At 41.4% G+C, this 19,477-nt stretch overlaps 1 long non-coding RNA gene across 1 annotated transcript; it reads left to right on the top strand.

Annotated features, from left to right (window-relative positions):
- The first annotated feature begins 1,669 nt into the window (after positions 1-1,669).
- LOC117310605 (uncharacterized) lies at positions 1,670-11,931 on the top strand. The gene is made up of 3 exons (XR_004524736.1): positions 1,670-1,780; positions 4,931-5,011; positions 11,786-11,931. It is a non-coding gene; the product is annotated as an uncharacterized lncRNA (long non-coding RNA).
- Positions 11,932-19,477: the final 7,546 nt, after the last annotated feature.

Raw genomic sequence — 19,477 nt, 5'->3', positions numbered from 1 at the left:
CCTCTCCCCACACAGTTCTATCCATACTACTTTGTGCCTGACTTTTAGCTTTGTTTTTTTCTATACCTGTAATTTTTATGTCCTTATCATAAAATGACACAAGATATTATAACCACTTCCTTCAGTTTTGATTTAGAATTCATCTATTGATATATTTTTAAAATGTATTCATTTGTTGATAGAACAAGAGTTAACACTATGTAGCAGGCACTCTTCCAGCCACTGGAGATAAATCCCTGCCCTCCTAGGAGTATCATAACTTCTATTAAAATTTTGAGAATTTGTATACGAACATATATTATGGAAATTCAAATTCTGATTGTTCTTTGAACAAGGAAAGCCATCATTGATATGAGAGCTTCCTGCCAGCTTTCAGTGTCTGCATATCACCTTCTAACATAATTTTCTCCATGCCCACCCAGGGAGAAGATAACATTTTTCACGAGACCACGGGCTAACATACCCCTGCTGCCGGTTGATGATGTTTGCTGGAGTATGTATCTGCCTATTTTATTTCTGCGAAGTTCTAAAATTGTCTAGCTAAAATTGTCTTTCAAATATTTGTGCAAAGTTATTAATATACAATTTTTTTTTCAAAAGTCTATAAATACGTATTTTTTGATAGTGACAGGAGCAGGGCTTGGCTTTTCCTTGTTGTTAAATTAACATCTCAAACAGGTTATTTTATAAAAGAGTAGCTGTTGTGTGAAGATTCGACAGTTTCCATGCTGTGTTCTTTGACTTGAAGGGTGGAAGACAGAAACTCAGGCAAATTCACTCTATTGTCATTTATTCATGGTTCTTTTCTTCCTCCTTGAAGGAGAATACTGACTTTAAGATGTATTTTAAGACTGAAACTTGGTTCTTCAGTATTTGCCATGTGGTAGAATGATCTTTGGGGCCAGTTTTGTGTTCTGACATCGGAAATTCAAACACTATGTGCTGAACTCGTCACTCGTCCCGTTTCTCCTGTGTGCATTTATCATGTATAGTGTACACTTTCGCACCCTTTATGTTCTGTTAAGATGCCACCTTAGGGGCTCAGTCCTAAGTCAGTGCGGGGTGCGCTTTGCGGAGCTTGGTCTCCCGCGCGGGCTGGGCACCCATAGCCCCTGGTTTCCGTGCACCTTTCCGTGCCCACCCCGGGTCTGAGGCTGGTCACGGAGCCCCCGGCAGGCACACAGCCCACCCTCACCCGGCCTCAGCAGCCCTGCCTGCCCTTCCAGTCCGCCCCATCTGATCTTGACCGACAAGGAGGGCAGTGGTGGAGCTTCTGCTCTGCTGCTCTGCCCTGCAGGAAAGTGAAAATAGAAGAAGGAAGGTGTGTTTTCACTGAGTCACTGGATCCGCTGATGGATAGAGCAGTCACGACATGGACACGATAACCTTTGAAGGCGCTTTCTTGAGGAAGCCAGCTTCCGTGGGAAGTACAGCTACGAGGCGAGTCACTCACAGGAGAGCATGTGCTTTCGCTCAGAAGGCCCCCCGCCCCATGCTGGAATCTTGCCAACATTTCTTAAGAAATCTTAGAACTAGCTCATGAGGAAAAATATTTTTATTCAATAAAAGGGTACAACTATTCTTTGAATTGCCAAGTGATATAAATATTTTGCCTAATATATACTTACTATATTTAAAAGGCACTCTTCTTCATGAAGCTTTGGATGAGTAAACAAGATCAGTCACAAAATGTGAAAGAAAGAAAGACAGAAAGAAAATACAACTCTTCCTGTAGCTTTCTTCTCCCTCTTTTCCGTTGAAAATATGGACAATAGAGTTTGTAAGTAGTACTAAGACTGAAAACTTTATGCTATTCACAGTTGTCATCTGTTGCTATGTGTTTCTAATCTTTGTTTTGATATTTTTTCCCTCGTCAATTTCTTAGTGTATATACTGGCAGTGGAAGTAGAGACTCACAAAACATTCCTTAGTAGAATGAGCAGCCAAGCAGACAGCATGGGTAAGCAAGTGAGGACAGTTAGGCCCTCTCTAACTTCCCTGAGCTATTTGAAACTTTAAAATCAAACAAAGAACTGTCTACCACGGGACTCTAGAGGATGCAAATGGCAAGTTATTTATATCTGAGGTACAGTCTCCATTCATGTGGGGAGGCTTGCAGAATGCATTTTCTCTGTGCTTCTTCTTAGCAGCTGTGCCAGCATAGAAATGCCCCAGACAGGTGCTTTTGAATAACACTGAATAACATACCCCTCTCCACCCTCTATCCCCAGCTCAAACAGATTTCCATTTGGAAGTGTTTCCCTGATAGAGAGCTGGGGGATTTTTGTTGTTTTAAATCCCATCTTAGCCAAATGCAGCTTCTATGGCCGTGCAGTGGCCTCTTACATTTGCCACTTCTCTGTTTTACTTCTCCATGCTCTGCCTTGCATGTGATTGCTTTTATAAGATCATAGTAAGGAAGTAAAATCGAGACCAATGAAGAAAAGTTCTGTGCTGCCTGTGGAGGACCCCTTTTTGAGTGTTCATTGTTCATGCTGGAAAAGACAAATGGTCTGTGTTAGAGGCTGTGGTGGAGCAGATGGTGGGCTTGATTTTGCAACTTCTGATCAATTAAGACTGTCAGGAGCATATCCCACATGAACGAAAAGTTAAGTCCTGTTGCCTTATGTTTATCTTTGTATATCCTTAAGTTTTGTGTCCCCATGATGAAGTGATATAAAATACTATATCTTCCTCAATTAAAATTTAGAACTCAGTCATTCGTATGTTTTTTCATGTATTCATTCCTTTATTAATAAAACATATTTACTGAACACCTGCTACTTACCTGGCACTATTGTAGGCCCTAGAATAAATTCCTGACGTCGTGGGAGCATCATAAACTGTATGACATAATATGGTTATATGTTTCCTTTGTCATTAAGAAAACTGCCCTATTTTATTGGCAGTCTTACTCAGGGTAGTCAGAGGTAGATTGCAAATGTTGATATCCCTTTTCAAGAAACTGTCAAAATGCTGCCACCAGCTTCTTTTAAAACAGAGCTACAAGTAAACTAATTTTTTCTTCCTATGATCACTGAATTATCAAACTTTGGTTGAAAACTCCTTAAATAAATATTCTTCTGTTGTGGGAATAAGTAATAATCAATATTCCTCTCTTTGCTTATGTCACCATTTCCTCCGATTTGTATTGTTTGAAAGTATTTCTTAAAATTAGAGTTCTTAAAACAGAGTGGAAATACATTTTAAAATTCCTTTTAAGTTTTGGAGAACTATAAATGTATAAAAATAGTAAAATAAATCCCTATGGTCCTCTGACCAAATTTCAACATGGATCAGTCATGGCCAAATTTGTTTCTCTTACACTTCCATTCACTTCTCCTCATATTTCGAAGCAAATCCCACACACAATATCATTTTGTCTGTAAATATTTCAGCTGCCATCCTATAGTAATCCAGGGTTTTCCAAAAGTCTCCTCATTAAAATAAACTCATGGTTGAAAAGCTTGTTAGGGATAAAAAAAGACATTGATTTCACCTTTTCACTGATTTCTGTGTTAGGAAGAACCTTGGATGAAGACCAAAGTAACATATTTCTTATTTTAAATCAAACTATCATAGCGTTCTATTGACCTTACTTTATTTTATCTTACTTCATTATTTTTAAAATTTTATATATCCTGAATCTTTCATCCCTGTGAGATTTCCTTTGTCTCACCCTTGGGCTGCAGGCCAGAGGCCTGCAAGCCCTAGGCCTGCAAACCCTGCACTTGCCCAGCTTTAAGACCAAAGAAAGAGCCTGGGGTCAGCAAGGTAGACATCAGTGGTTTAATGGCTGGGGGTGGGGCTTACACATCTAAGCAAGGTCCTGGAGCAACACCCCATTATGTGCAGCTCACAGCAGGCAGGACTCCTGGGGTAGGGGGAAGGTTACCAGTTATAGGTGGAATTGACACCAGGTTGGCTCATTAGTTACCAGGGAAACTAGTAGAGGGGCACACCCCTCACTGCCCCTTTGTTAAGCTATCCTGATAAAGGTGTTCTGATCTAAAGCCCAGAGATGGAAACAACCTAAGTGTCCATCATCGGATGAATGGATAAAGAAGATGTGGCACATATATATACAATGGAATATTACTCAGCCATAAAAAGAGACGAAATTGAGCTATTTGTAATGAGGTGGATAGACCTAGAGTCTGTCATACAGAGTGAAGTAAGTCAGAAAGAGAGAGACAAATACCGTATGCTAACACATATATATGGAATTTAAGAAAAAAAAATGTCATGAAAAACCTAGGGGTGAAACAGGAATAAAGACACAGACTTACTAGAGAATGGACTTGAGACTATGGGGAGGGGGAAGGGTAAACGGTGACAAAGCGATAAAGAGGCATGGACATATATACACTACCAAACGTAAGGTAGATAGCTAGTGGGAAGCAGCCGCATAGCACAGGGAGATCAGCTCGGTGCTTTGTGACCGCCTGGAGGGGTGGGATAGGGAGGGTGGGAGGGAGGGAGACGCAAGCGGGAAGAGATATGGGAACATATGTATATATATAACTGATTCATTTTGTTGTGTAGCTGAAACTAACATACCATTGTAAAGCAATTATACTCCAATAAAGATGTTTAAAAAAAACAAAAACAAAAAAAAATAAAGCTACAGCAATCACCAGCTGGGGCAGGGGCAGGTATGTAGGACAAAGTCAATCATGTGAGTAGGGTGTAGGCGAAGCAGGCACTGGTCCAGCAGGGGATGTACAGAGAGCAAGAGGACAGCCATCTGGGGGATCTGATCATGCAGATGGGATAATAATTAGGTGGTGGTTTCAGTTGGCTTTGCTTTTACACTTTATATCGGTTTTCTTTGCTGTGTGAGATAGTACGCGAAGTGAGGAAGTTAACTGTGGGTTCAAAGGGAATCCTGCACTTGGTAACTCATATGCTTGTACCGTTCAATACCCAGGTTGTCTCATCAAGGTGAATGACACAGTACTGATTGATTTAGGGACTGGCAACATACCCAACTTTATCAAATTGGACACAGGTAAGTATTTGTTTCCTTTCTTCCCTCCCAACCTTCTCTCTCTTTCTTCCTTTTTCCTGTTGCTCCTTCTATTTTACTTGTACCCTACCTTGATTAGATAGAACTGCAATGTGGAAGTCAGAGAGATAAGTGACGGTTGCTTCTGGCAGAGATGTTCTCCTTGAGTCCCATTCTCATCCCAGTCCACACATTTGGGACGAGAAGTTGCCAGACGGTCTCTTGAACTTGACGCTAAACAGTTGTGTGACTTCCCTTTGGGCTGCATCCATCAGCCCAGTCTCTGCAGGTTAGCTATATAAACTACAGTTGGCCACGAGAGGGAAACTTTGTTTCGAGTGTGATGACTTTAGGTGAGTTCCTTGAGGTAAAGGGCTAAAGGTGTCCGAATAACCTTAACCTGGTGTTGATGAAATGTTTCTCTGCAGAGTTGTTTCCCCTCTCCACTCCTCAGATTCCTCTGACAGAGGTTCACATCCAGTGTTAGCTGGTATCTGATGTGCTAATGAAGTACAATATTTTCCCCAACTGGTTTTAACAAAATACCACAAAATATAGAAAGACTGAAAAAATAGGACAAGGACAAATAACCGATGGCAGCTTATTTTCTGCCTACCTGCAAATGATTGTTCACATCTTGTTCTATTGCTTTTACATTCTTTCTTTCTTTTCCTGTGCCTGTGTTCCCTTCCCCACGTGGATCCAAGGACCAGCCAATGTTCTCACACACAGTTTCCTGTAGTGTCTCTTTGGGACTCTTTTAACCTGAGTTTGCCTCCCTGTTTTGAATTTTAAAGAGTGCAGCCTTCCTGTCTAATTCAGTACTCCACAGTCTGGGATTGTTCAAGTATTATTTCACCACAAGGACTTTGCACCTGTGTTACCTGCACTCCTGATTATTTACTACTCACCTGGAAATTGTAGACCAGAATACTTCATTGGTGTCAAAGTTCTTTTCCTTAAGTGAAAACATTGCGAGTGGATATTAGTGTTGGGGGTCACGCTTATGACACCTAAACCTGTTGCTTGATTTCAACATGACAACAAAAGAGATAACCAGACATGATGTGCCTCCCAGTGGCAGTGCACGATACCTCTCGTGAGGAATTCTTGTCAAAAAGGAGAACAGACTCAAACGTGGATGAAAAGAGAGAGGAGAGCATAAATTGGAAGAGACTAAGAAACCTAGCAATCCGTTGCAGTTGCTTGCCTTTTAGAGAGGAGTACCAGAATATTTCAGGTTCAAATGATCTGTGGCTGGGCATTTGTTTCAGAATGACCCAGTGCAGGACTGCTTAGGTAAAGATGAATCAAGGCTGGCCGTGGGTTAGAAAATGTTGAAGCTGGGGGTGCGTACATGGGGACTCGTTATTCTTATTTTCTCAACTTTTGCAATCCTTTGAAAATAATTTTTGAAGTTGAATTGTATGTCCTATTTCCAATTAAAGTAAACGTTATTTATTAAATTAAATTTCCAGTTAAAATTTAACTTTACAGATTTTCCCCCCAACTTAACTTTGTTTTACATATATCTGTATCTCTTTCTCTTGTGATGAAACTCCTGGTATTAATTAAGTTACTTAGTTTTATAAACAGTACACATAAAATAACATCAAAATTGCAAAGCCAGTTTTCCTAGGGACAAGAAATCCACTGAGTGGAGACAAAGGTGTTTTTGTAGTTCTTTTTGACCCTGGAATTATATTCCTGGTATTACTAACGTGGTATTGGTAGATTACGAGCAGTGGCAGTGTTAGATTGTCATCCTCAATACCACACCCTGATATCTGATACCACTTGCAAGTTTGTGGGTGGGAGGGTTCCCCAAACCACACCCAGATTTAATAACACTTTAGAACAGCTTGCAATACCCACTGAAGGCTGTTACGCTCACGGTTACAATTTATTATAGGGAAAGGATACCGATTAAAGTCAGCCAAGGGAAGAGGTGCAGTAGGGCACGGTCTAGGAAAGCTACACACACAAAACTTCCAATTGTCTTCTCCCAGTGAAGTCATGGATATTGCTCAGTATTCCTGGCTGTGACGTGTGACAGCAGACATGAAGTTTGGTCAACCAGACAGACCCACCCAAGCCTTAGTGTCCAGAGTTTTTATTGGGGCTCAGCCATGTGGCTGACCACCCCTGTGGCTGATCCTAGCCTCTGGTCCCTTCAGTGGTAGAGCTAATACCCAATGGCCCCAAGTCCCTACCATATATCACACTGTTAGACTGTCAAGTGTAGCCGGAAGCCCCCAGGTCACCAGAAACACTGTTACCAGGCTGGATGTTCTAAGAGCTAAGAAGTCACCTCTTGGGGCTGAGGAAGACAAAGACTAGAAGTCTCTTTACTACTCAGCATTTTCTCTATGCTTGGTTAACAGCGTGTTGTTGGATAGGCTTGTTTGCTTCTGTTTGCAGTATGAGGTTGTGTTCCTCTTTTTTTTCCCTGTTCATCCACATCCTTTGAATATGTAAGACCAATTTGATTGGATCAGAAGTGAAGAAAACAGTATGGAAAAGTATAATCAAAAAAGTTTCAGGACTTCTCTGATGGCACAGTGGTTAAAAATCTGCCTGCCGATGCAGGGTACACGGGTTTGATCCCTGGGCTGGGAAGATGCCACATGCCCTGGAGTAACTAAGCCCATGTGCCACAACTACTGAAGCCTGTGTGCTCTAGGGCCAATGTGTCATAACTTCTGAGCTGGTGTGCTGCAACTACTGAAGCCTGCGGGCCTAGAGCCCATGCTCCACAACAAGAGAAGCCACTGCAACGAGAAGCCCGTGCACCACAACGAAGAGTAGCCCCCGCTCGCCACAACTAGAGAAAGCCTGTGCGCAGCAACAAAGATCCAATTAAATTTATTATTAATTTAATAAATTAAATTTATTTAATTTTAATAATAAAATAAAATTTTAAAATAAGTTTCATCTAAGGAAGTGGGTTCTTGATCCTGATCTGCCATTCTTTCTACCAAACTGTATTTCCAGTAATTTCTTTCACGATGGTAGAAACAAGTTCAAAGCTCATGCTTGACCCACTAGAAGGTTGGCATGGTGGAGACAGTCTTGGTGCTTAATTAAATATAGTGTCCAGGAATGTTGGGTGTGATATTCTTTATATGTCCTTTTATATTTGTCAGTTTTTGCAGTATCTACTTGAAGCTTGGTAGAACACACAAATTTAAAATACAGTATCTCCCTGGTAGTTCACCTCTTATAGCATCCCTTTGTTTAGCATTCATGCAGCATATCAGTTTCTTTCCAGATATTTGATATCTGTAGATCGTAGGTAAACCTGATAAACCTGACCTGTATTTTATTTTTTGATGCTGGCTTTTTGTGTGGCCCATTTAAGGTTTGAGATATATATTTATATGTATGTGTATATATATATATATATATACACACACACACATATATGTATCACTTTATATGGTGCTTTCTGCTTGTCCTGCCTCTTCTGTGTACAGCTATTTCCCCCACTCCCTTTCCCTTTCATAGCTTTCCTGGATTGATTATTTTGTAATGTTCCAACTTTTTAAAAAATTTTTTATATTCCTCTTTTTGTATTGTGGTAAAATACTCATAAAGCATATTTATTTTAACCATTTATAAATATACAGTTCAGTGGCATTAAATACAGTCACAGTGTTGTGTAACCATCACCACTGTCTATAACCAAAACTTTTTTCTTTTTTACATCTTTATTGGAGTGTAATTGCTTTACAGTGGTGTGTTAGTTTCTGCTTTATAACAAAGTGAATTAGTTATACATATACATATGTTCCCATATCTCTTTCCTCTTGCGTCTCCCTCCCTCCCACCCTCCCTATCCCACCCCTCTAGGTGGTCACAAAGCACCGAGCTGATCTCCCCATGCTATGCGGCTGCTTCCCACTAGCTATCTACCTTACGTTTCGTAGTGTATATATGTTCATGCCTCTCTCTCACTTTGTCACAGCTTGCCTTTCCCTCTCCCCGTGTCCTCAAGTCCATTCTTGAATGGGTCTGTGTCTTTATTCCTGTCGTACCCCTAGGTTGTTCACAACACTTTCTTTTCTTAAATTCCATATATGTGTGTTAGCATACGGTATTTGTCTTTCTCTTCCTGACTGACTTCACTCTGTATGACAGACTCTAGGTCTATCCACCTCATTACAGATAGCTCAATTTCGTTTCTTTTTATGGCTGAGTAATATTCCATTGTATATATGTGCCACATCTTCTTTATGCATTCATCTGATGATGGACACTTAGCTTGTTTCCATGTCCTGGCTATTTTAAATAGAGCTGCAATGAACATTTTGGTACATGACTCTTTTTGAATTATGGTTTTCTCAGGGTATATGCCCAGTAGTGGGATTGCTGGGTCATACGGTAGTTATGTTTCCTCAATGATTTTAAATGTTAGCCATTTCTGATACTGCTATTTAAAAGGTAACTGTAGAAATTGTAGCATGCATATTGAAACCACCAAAGTTCAAAATTGTTTCTCCTCTTCTGGGAAAATAGGTCTTGAGAATACCACACCCCTCTCCTCTTTAACTTCTTGGAGCTTGAATGGTTTCTGGCCATGTTCTGGAAGATTAGGTTTTCCTTCCTCTCTCCTCTCTTTTCTGGGACTTGGATTTAGCCTGTGTTAGGTCTTTCCACATTAGTCAGGTTCATCCATACTTCTGTTTTTCACCTTTTTGTCTTTCCGTGGTGAGTTTAGAGCAACTTTTTCTCATCATCCACCATTTTTCTAATTTGCTCTTCAACTGAATGTAAATACATTCTTTAAACCCATTCTATTTGGTTTTTAAGTTCAGCTACTGCATTTTTCATTCCTAAAAGTTCTTCTTGATTGTTTTTCAAATCTGCTTGGTCGCTTTGCCAAGATTGTCTTTTATCCTTGTAGATACTTTCAGTGAAGTTCCAAATTCTGAAGTCTGTTTGAGCCTGACTTCTGCGGGTGCTGGTTCTTTATCATGCTGTCTTAGTTCCATCTGTGCTGGACAGTGTATGCAAAATATAATTAGTAAGAATATTAAGAGGCCTAGGACAATGGCTTCCTTCTTAGATAATGTGCATTCTGATCTCTCTGGTCTCTGGGGTGTCTGTCAGCCTGAAATCCCCTTGATCAAGCCTTGAGATTCCCTGTGCTGACCAGGCAGTGTGAAATTCATTTGTTTTTAAGTTCTAAGGAAGATGGGATTGTTTTCAGCTCAGCTGTTTGTGAGGCTATGGCCCTTTTGGGCCCAGCTAGTTGTGGGCAGGGTCTCCTATTAGACTGAACTTTACCCTGAGACTTAACGTTGGGCTTTGATTTCTATTCCTGTTTCCTTAAGAGGTCATCAAAAAGAAAGCTGATAGGGCTTCCCTGGTGGCGCAGTGGTTGAGAGTCTGCCTGCCGATGCAGGGGACGCGGGTTCGTGCCCCGGTCCGGGAGGGCCCTGCATGCCACGGAGCGGCTAGGCCTGTGGGCCATGGACACTGGGCCTGTGCATCCGGAGCCTGTGCTCCGCAGCGGGAGGGGCCACAGCAGTGAGAGGCCCGCGTGCCGCAAAAAAAGAAAGAAAAAGAAAAAAAAAGAAAGCTGATAGCCTTTATGAAAGAAGGAAAAGTTAATTACCTTGCTCTGCGTTCTTTTTGCTCCTGGTTTTGAGTCTGGAATTTCCTTTCTGTCTTCTCACCCCTTAGGTCCTTTTAGGAGGATTGGTAAGTTTTTTTCTTTTTTTTTCTTTTTGGCCACACTGCTTGGCGGGATCTTAGTTCTTCCACCAGGGATTAAACCTGTGCCTATAGGCCCAGAAAGTGTGAAAGTGTTGGTTCCTAAGCACTAGACCACCAGGGACCTCCCTCATAAGAAATGTTTTCATACATTGCTTGTAGTTTTTTTCAAAAGCAGGAAGTTTGATCCAAAAAAGCCTTGCCCACCATAACCAGAAATTGGAAGCTGGAGGATATTTTAACTGATGAGTCCCTGTGTACTCATTCTCTGTAGATGTGCTGTCCCTTTCATTCTCGTTGTGTTTGGTGTTTGAGGAAGGACTTTGAGGTCAGAAGATGTACAGCAGTTCAAAGGGTGTTGGGTGCTCTAGTTTATTTAGCAAAACTAAAGAAGTTTGCAGGCCAAACTTTATACATGCAGACTGCTAGCAGGACCACTTTAGGTCTTGTTGAGGTAGACGCCCATGGTGGTATTGTGATCAGGATTAAGAATGGTCTCTACATACAGTCTGTTTTCCTGAGGAAATAGAGAGAAGAGCACACTGTGAAGTAAGAGTGTTGCCAGCCAGATCAGTAAACAAAGGATTTTGTGGCCATCAAGCCATCAGCCACTGCAGCTGTCCCTGAAGGTGAACCCAGAAGGAACTCAAGATAAAAACAGGAAGCCCACCATCAAGCCCTCAGCCACTACAGCCGCCCCCAGTGGTGCACCCAGAGGGGACTCAGGATGGGAAAGAACATGATTCTGACCCTAGATAGCTAAGGTGCATATCAAGCGAATGCTTTCAGTGAACCTAGGCTGTTGTATCTTCCCATACGTAGAAAAGTGCTAAATTCATTCACGAGAGATGTCTGGTTTTCTTTAATTAACTGTAAGCTTTTGACATTCTAACTACCTGCTCTTTGTTACAAAACTCCTATACATCCAAAGTTTTCTGGGAAAGGCCAGAGAAAGAAAATCATTATCTTCCTCTGGTTTGGAGACACAAAACATGTAACATGGTCTTTTAATCAAGGATCCTTCGGACAGAGCCTGAAATTCATTTTATTCAATCATAGATCTCAAGACTGAGTCCCCGGTGAATGTGTGACCCCACAATGGGAGATCTAATGGAGGTTTCTGGAGCAGTTGGCACATCTCTAGGAGACACATCTTGAATTTCAGAAGAAATATGTGCCATCTCAAATAAAATTTTCTTCAGCTACTTTTCTCACCTTGTTTTTCAACCCTGCGAGTTCACATGCTGCTTTGGCAGACCTACACAGATAAACCGTCTAGACCATCACAGTGGTTCTCAACCTGAGTAGCTGTGACGCCACAAGATCTGGTCTCCTAGCAATTAAAGTGTAACATTCAGCCAGTGTTTACTTCTCTATGAAATTTATCCAGTTAAAGCAAGATATGGGCTGCTTACTTAAACAGTAACTTAAAAAAATGAGACCTGCAAAATCTCATTCCTAAAGAGTCTTAAATAAACACATCACATAAATAAATCCATTTCGTTTCTGAAATAAAAGTGATTTCTCTCCCTTCTACACACATACTCTTAGCACCAGTATTGTTCCCAAGCCACACTTCGGTCTGCTCGCCTGTGTGCAGTAAAGCCAATCTACTTACACCCGGTTGTGGTGAAGGTAAGTGTAGCCTTTATTGCAGGTGCCAAGCAAGGAGTCCAGGCAGCTAGTGCTCAAAAGGCCTGAACTCCCTGCAGGCTTTCAGGGAAAGGTTTTTAAAGACAGGGTGAAGGGGGTGGGTTGTGGGTTGCATGATCAGCTCATAGACATTCTTCTGATTGGTTGGTGGTGAGGTCATTGTGAGTCAGCGTCATCAACCTTCTGGTTCCAACCAGTCTGCAGTCTGTGTGCTTGTGGGCAGCATGAAGTTAACTTCTCCCACCTGGTGGGGGTTTCAGTATCTGCAAAACAGCTCAAAGGGCATGGCTCAGAATATGATCTATAGCCCTGGAGGAGGAACTAAAGGTCCTTCACTTTGTTTAATGGCTGAACTATTATTATTTCTGTTTTGCTTCACTGTTTTCCTCTCTTTCTGCATATTCTGACTTCTCTAAATTTGCTCTTTGGAACTAGGGGGAAGTCTAGGAGGGTAAAGTTTTTCTACAGACAAGGGCAGGCAGAGGACATTGTGGGGAGTGTCTGTTCCAGGAAGCCTCCATAGTTACAATGCCCCCCTTTTTTTTGATACCCCTCAGACTTGAGGGACAGGTAGAGAAAAAGAAAGGGAATAAAGTTTTGGATAGAGAGGGTAATTATAAACATGGCAGAAGAACTCAGTTTTAGTTTCCATTTCTGTTTCAATTTTCCTGAACTCTTTGAGGGAATGGGGCAACAACCACTTTGGCTACCACCTAATGAAATGGAGCATAGACCTGCCTAATTTGGGAATGGACACAGAGCTGGAAATACTGCTGAGTTTCAAGTTTAGCATCGATATTTTGTAGTATGAAAACATTACTTCTCTCTTTGATTGTTTTGTTACAGCACCTGGACACACATTTGAAAATTAGCCAACATATGACAATGAGGATAATGATCAAAAAGAGTCCTCTAATTTTAGATGCAACCAGAAAAAATAAGTTTTGGAGTGTTTCCTCTTTAACTATATTCAGTAACCAAGTAAGCTTTTAAATTATTCTATATTTGGGTTTTTCATTTTTCCAGGGTTTTAATACATAATAGGAGCTATTGGCCACTAGTATCTCTCTCTGTGTCACTCTCTCTCTCTTTTCTTTTTTTGCCAAAATGTAATTTAAAGCAATTTTATTAGCTCATAGTATTCTGGCTGAATAATCTAGCGCCTTTTGCTGGGAGGCTCTATCTTGAGTTGGCTCATTTGCCACTACTATTTCTAAAGTAGGAGATGGGTTTCACAGTTATGAAGAGACCTTGAGACCAGAAGGTTGCAGCTGGCAGCTGCTAACAGATACTGTTTTGAGAAAGGCTGGTAGTGTCCTTACATTTGATAAAGTTTAGGAAACTCAGGTTCTCAGTAGTATAAGAACATGTCTGAACTCACGTCAACAGTGGGCACCCAGCTCCATTTTGGAGGCTTGAACCGCAGTTACTCCATTCTGATTTTTAAGTGTATCTTTCATTAATGGCTAAAGCCAATGCACAGTGCATGTTTTATAGGCCACAAACAGGATATTTCAGTTAGCTTAAATTTCATATTAAATCATGTATAAGCCAGAGTCACATTACCTGAATATGTGAACATTTCCTCCATCATTTCCCCCTTTTGATTGCAAATCTTTCAGTAAAAAGCATTGATGATCAAAATATCTGTCCGTCGTTGCTGGGTTGTTTGAGCTGCCTGCCCCAGGTCCAGATCATGTCCCTTGGTGCTAGGCCTCCTTCATATTGGCCTAGTTATCCACATTGGGGGAAAACTAATCAGATGTCACAAACGTGTTCAGAAATGTGTTAAATGGGGAAACATTTTATAGGGTATACATTTTATCAATCATACCCAGTTGTCACATAAGCACTGTACCCGTGCTTCCCGCAATAAATTTAAAGCAAGCAGTGTTACACATCATGAGCAGTTATACTCTGTGAAAACTCCATTAGAGAATTATTTTCCTGTTTTAAACACTGAGGGTAACAAAATTATAGTAGAACAATAACTTTCAAAGTTGATAGGGAGACAAATATTTGGTAAACAGTACAGTTGAATTCATAGGATGGGTCTTACAGGCCTGGCCCAGTTTCTTGTGTCAGCTGCCTACCATTGCTGTTGTCTTCTTCTCATGGTATGAATGTTGTTGGGAGTCAGCAGTCCTTTCTATTGACCAGTCCAATGCAAAGGCCCTTCTTAAGTGGGAAATATGAATTTAAGGGTTAATTCCCTTGTTTCTTTGTGCATGAGGTACTTAAGAATACTCAATAGGGGTTATTTCAGCTAGGTTGGAGATAGTCCTTTAAATTATGCTTTTTTTAGTATGTGGGGTGTGTGATCAGCTCGTGGACATTCTTCTGATTGGCTGGTGGTGAGGTAATTGGGAGTCGGCATCATCAACCTTCTGGTTCTAACTGGTCTGGGGTCTACGTGCTTGTGGGCAGCATGAAGTTAACTTCTCCCACCTGGTGGAGGTTTCAGTACCTGCAAAACAGCTCACAGGACATGGGTCAGAACATTATCTATAGCCCTGGAGGAGGAACTAAATGTCATTCACTTTGTATAATGGCTAAGCTATTATTATTTCTGTCTTGCTTTACTGTTTTCCTTTGTTTCCATATTATTCTCACTTCTCTGATTAAATTTGCTCTTTGGAACTTGGGGAAGGTCTAGGAGGTGAAAGTTTTCTAGAGGCAAGAGGCAGGCAGGGGACACTGAGGGGCGGGGGGAGGGTTGTCTGTTCCAGGAAGACCCCATAGGGTTCCGCTTGGTTAGAGTAGCATATGGCCTGGTAAATGGACGATGCAAAAAATGAGTAAAGCAAAACAAATGTTAAATAGCTCTGTCAGTTTGGAACTGAAATATGTGCAGAACTTGTATACAAAAGAAGCATAGCCATGAAGACAGAAATCAGGTTAATTGCTGCCAGGACCTGGAAGAGGAGCGATTGGGAGTACTATTTAAAGGGCATATACTATTTATAGGGTGATGAAAATGTTTGAGAACTAGAGAGGTGATGGGTGCACAACATTCGGAAGATACTATATGTCATTGAATTGTATACTTCAAAATAGTTATTTTTATATTGTGTTTTTTAATTCAGTTTTTAAAGTTGAGTTGGATCTGTTATCACTGATTTCACAATATAAAGTTATTAATCTGTATATTCTATATAAGTAGTCTATACATTAAACAATATTAAAAACATTTTCATATTAGTGTAATAAACATGATTTTATTTAGCATGTCTGTAAATGTCTGATACATACTCATGAAGTATAAGATTTTAAGAGAAAGTAGTAGGTTTACCATGAAGGAGATCCTAAACAGTGGGAGATAACAAATAAAAAGAGTGTTATAAGTAGAGTAAATTTGTATATGTGTCTAAGAGGAAAATTACTTTTGCTGCAAGAGCCAAAGGATTTTTATTAAAAGATTATGTGGGGGGAATCGGGAAGATGGTAGAAGAGTAAGACGCGGAGATCACCTTCCTCCCCACAGATACATCAGAAATACATCTACACGTGCAACAACTCCTACAGAACACCTACTGAACGCTGGCAGAAGACCTCAGGCCTCCCAAAAGGCAAGAAACTCCCTGTGTAACTGGGTAGGGCAAAACAAAAAAGAAAAAACAGAGACAAAAGAATAGGGATGGGACCTGCACCAGTGGGAGGGAGCTGTGAAGGAGGAATGTTTCCCACACTAGGAAGCCCCCTCACGGGCGGAGATGGCGGGTGGCGGAGCGGGGAAGCTTTGGAGCTGCGGAGGAGAGTACAGCAACAGGGGTGCAGAGGGCAAAGCGGAGAGATTCCCGCACAGAGGATCAGTGCCGACCAGCACTCACCAGCCCGAGAGGCTTGTCTGCTCACCCGCAGGGGTGGGCGGGGGCTGCGAGCTGAGGCTCAGGCTTCAGTCGGAGCGCAGGGAGAGGACTGGGGTTGGCGGGTGAACACACCCTGAAGGGGCTAGTGCTCCACGACTAGCCGGGAGGGAATCTGGGAAAACGTCTGGACCTGTGGAAGAGGCAAGAGACTTTTTCTTCCCTCTTTGTTTCCTGGTGTGCGAGGAGAGGGGATTAACAATGCCCCTTAAAGGAGCTCCAGAGACGGGCGCGAGCCTCGGCTAAAAGCACGGACCACAGAGATGGGCATGAGATGCTAAGACTGCTGCTGCTGCCACCAAGAAGCCTGTGTGTGAGCACAGGTCACTCGCCACACCTCCCCTCCCGGGAGCCTGTGCAGCCCGCCACTGACAGCGTGCCGGGATCCAGGGACAACTTCCCCGGGAGAACACACGGCGCACCTCAGGCTGGTGCAACGTTCCACCGTTCCACCGGCCTCTACCGCCGCAGGCTCGCCCCACACTCCGCGACCCTCCCTCCCCCAGGCCTGAGTGAGCCAGAGCCCCCAAAGCAGCTGCTACTTTAACCCCGTCCTGTCTGAGCAAAAAACAGACGCCCTCCAGCGACCTACATGCAGAGGCGGGGTCAAATCCAAAGCTGAGCCCCTGGGAGCTGTGCGAACAAAGAAGAGAAAGGGAAATCTCTCCCAGCAGCCTCAGGAGCAGCGGATTAAAGCTCCACAATGAACTTGATATACCCTGCATCTGAGCAATACCTGAATAGACAATGAATCATCCCAAAGGAGGTGGACTTTGAGAGCAAGATTGATGATTTTTCCCCCTTTCCCTGTTTTTGTGAGTGTGTATGTGTATGCTTCTGTGTGAGATTTTGTCTGTATACCTTTGCTTTCACCATTTGTCCTAAGGCTCTATCCGTCCATTTTTTTCTTTAAAAAATTTTTTTTCTTAATAATTATTTTTTATTTTAATACCTTTATTATATTTTATCTTTTCAATTTTATCCTTCCTTCCTTTCTTTCTTACTCTCTTTTTTCTTCCTTCCTTCTCTCTCTCTTTCTTATTTTCTTTCTTATTTTCTTCCTTCCTTCCTTCCTTCCTTTCTTTCTTTTTCTATTTTTCTTTCTTTCTTTCTTTCTTTCTTCCTTTCTTTCTTTCTTTCTTTCTTCCTTCCTTCCTTTCTTTCTTTCTTTCTTTCTTTCTTTCTTTCTTTCTTTTTCTTTCTTTCTTTCCTTCCTTTCTTCTCCCTTTTATTCTGAGCTGTGTGGATGAAAGGCTCTTGGTGCTGCAGCCAGGAGTGCTGTGCATCTGAGGTGGGAGCACCAACTTTAGGACACTGGTCCAAAAGAGACCTCACAGGTCCACATAATATCAAATGGCAAAGATCTCCCAGAGATCTCCATCTCAACATCAGCACCCAGCTCCACTCAACGACCAGCAAGCTACACTGCTGGACACCCTATGCCAAACAACTAGCAAGACAGGAACACAACCCCACCCATTAGCAGAGAGGCTGCCTAAAATCATAATAGTCCCAGACACCCCAAACCGCACCACCAGACGTGGACCTGCCCACCAGAAAGACAAGATTCATCCTCATCCACCAGAACACAGGCACTAGTCCCCTCCACCAGGAAGCCTTCACAACCCACGGAACCAACTGTAGCCACTGGGGACAGACACAAAAAACAACAGGAACTACAAACCTGCAGCCTGCAAAACGGAGACCCCAAACACAGTAAGATAAGCAAAATAAGACAGATAAACACACAGCAGATGAAGGAGCAAGATAAGAACCCACCAGACCTAACAAATGAAGAGGAAATAGGCAGTCTACCTGAAAAAGAATTCAGAATAATGATAATAAAGATGATCCAAAATCTTGGAAATAGAATAGAGAAAATGCAAGAAACATTTCACAAGAACCTAGAGGAACTAGAGATGAAACAAGCAGTGATGAACAACACAATAAATGAAATTAAAAATACTCTAGATGGGATCAATAGCAGAATAACTGAGGCAGAAGACTGGATAAGTGACCTGAAAGATAAAATAGTGGAATTCACTACTGTGGAGCAGAATAAAGAAAAAAATGAAAAGAACTGGGACGGTCTCAGAAACTTCTGGGAAAACACTAAATGCACCAACATTCTAATTACAGGGGTTCCAGAAGAAGAAGAGAAACAGAAAGGGTCTGAGGAAATATTTGAAGAGATTATAGTTGAAAACTTCCCTACTATGGAAAAGGAAATAATTATTCAAGTCCAGGAAGCACAGAGAGTCCCATATAGGATAAATCCAAGGAGAAATATGCCAAGACACATATTAATCAAACTGTCAAAAATTAAATACAAAGAAAACATATTAAAAGCAGCAAGGGAATAACAACAAATAACACACAAGGGAATCCCCATAAAGTTAACAGGTGATCTTCCAGCAGAATCTCTGCAAGCCAGAAGGGACAGGCAGGACATATTTAAAGTGATGAAGGAGAAAAAACTACAACCAAGGTTACTCTACCAGCAAGAATCTCATTCATATTTGATGGAGAAATCAAAAACTTTACAGACAAGCAAAAGCTGAGAGAGTTCAGCGCCACCAAACCAGCTTCACAACAAATGTTAAAGGATCTTCTCAAGTCAAGAAACACAAGAGAAGGAAAAGACCTACAATAACAAACCCAAAACAAGTAAGAGAATGGGAATAGGAACATACATATTGATAATAACCTTAAATGTAAATGGATTAAATGCTCCCACCAAAAGACACAGACTGGCTGAATGGATATAAAAACAAGACCCATATATAAGCTGTTTACAGGAGACACACTTCAGACATCAAGACACATACAGACTGAAAGTGAGGGGATGGAAAAAGATATTCCATGCAAATGGAAACCAAAAGAAAGCTGGAGTAGCAATTGTCATATCAGACAAAATAAGCTTTAAAATAAAGACTATTAGAAGAGACAAAGAAGGACACTACATAATGATCAAGGAATTGGTCCAAGAAGAAAATATAACAATTGTAAATATTTATGCACCCAAAATAAGAGCACCTCAATACATAAGGTGATTACTAACAGCCATAAAAGGGGAAATTGCCAGTAACACATTCATAGTAGGGGACTTTAACACCCCACTTTCACCAATGGACAGATCATCCAAAATGAAAATGAATAAGGAAACACAAGCTTTAAATGATACATTCAACAAGAGGGACTTAATTGATATTTATAGGACAGTCCATCCAAA

The sequence above is a fragment of the Tursiops truncatus genome (genome assembly GCF_011762595.2).
Source record: "Tursiops truncatus isolate mTurTru1 chromosome Y unlocalized genomic scaffold, mTurTru1.mat.Y SUPER_Y_unloc_1, whole genome shotgun sequence".
Classification (NCBI taxonomy): domain Eukaryota; kingdom Metazoa; phylum Chordata; class Mammalia; order Artiodactyla; family Delphinidae; genus Tursiops; species Tursiops truncatus.
The sequence above is the reverse complement of the archived record's forward strand: the minus strand, read 5'-3'. Positions and strand labels throughout refer to the sequence as shown.